The sequence below is a fragment of the Rattus rattus genome, chromosome 6 (genome assembly GCF_011064425.1).
Source record: "Rattus rattus isolate New Zealand chromosome 6, Rrattus_CSIRO_v1, whole genome shotgun sequence".
Taxonomy (NCBI): Eukaryota; Metazoa; Chordata; class Mammalia; order Rodentia; family Muridae; genus Rattus; species Rattus rattus.
In genome coordinates, this window is record NC_046159.1 from 75,318,713 (window position 1) to 75,319,433 (window position 721).

Sequence of the window (721 nt, forward strand, 5' to 3'; positions counted from 1 at the left end):
AAGATTATATTTTCCCCAAGCATGATTTTTTTAGTGGAATACTAATGCTTTAAGGATCACAGTTCATAATATTTCATATATTCCAACTTTTTTTTTTAACACTAACCATCAAACCAGTCTACACAAGAGAAAAGTGAAGCAAAGGCTTTTGGTTTGACTTCCTGTTTCCCTTTAACCAAGTTGTGTAACTTCAGCTTATCTAGCCTTTCTTGTTTTCTTTTAGTTTTCTCCCAAATTTTGTCTATAATCCATCACTAATAATTTAAAACAAAATTAAGTCTTTCCCATTATTACTGTGGTAAATACAGCACATGCTCTGCTGAGCTTATCAAAATGCTTCTTTTGATATTTTAATCAAATGTTTACTTAGATACCTCAAATATGTGCTAATATCATCTTGTCTGGAAGATAGGATTTTGATATTGGCTTTGTTTTCTCAATAATTAAAAATAAATAATGATAGTAGCAAAAAACAATCAAGCTATGACTTTGGAATGCTCATTTTATCTAAAAGGCTCATAAAAGATCAGAGATATGAATGGCTTAAAATTCAGTATGAAAATTCTCACAGTTGAAGAAGAGCAAAATGAGTCTTAAAGTTCAGAACGGTATTGACTGTTTTGTGTAGTTAATTAATTGCCACATCCTCCTCTGCGCTGTCTTTGTTGTTTTAATCTTTCTAGTGTGCTGATGGTCCATATTGAAGATGCTCTAAAAAAAC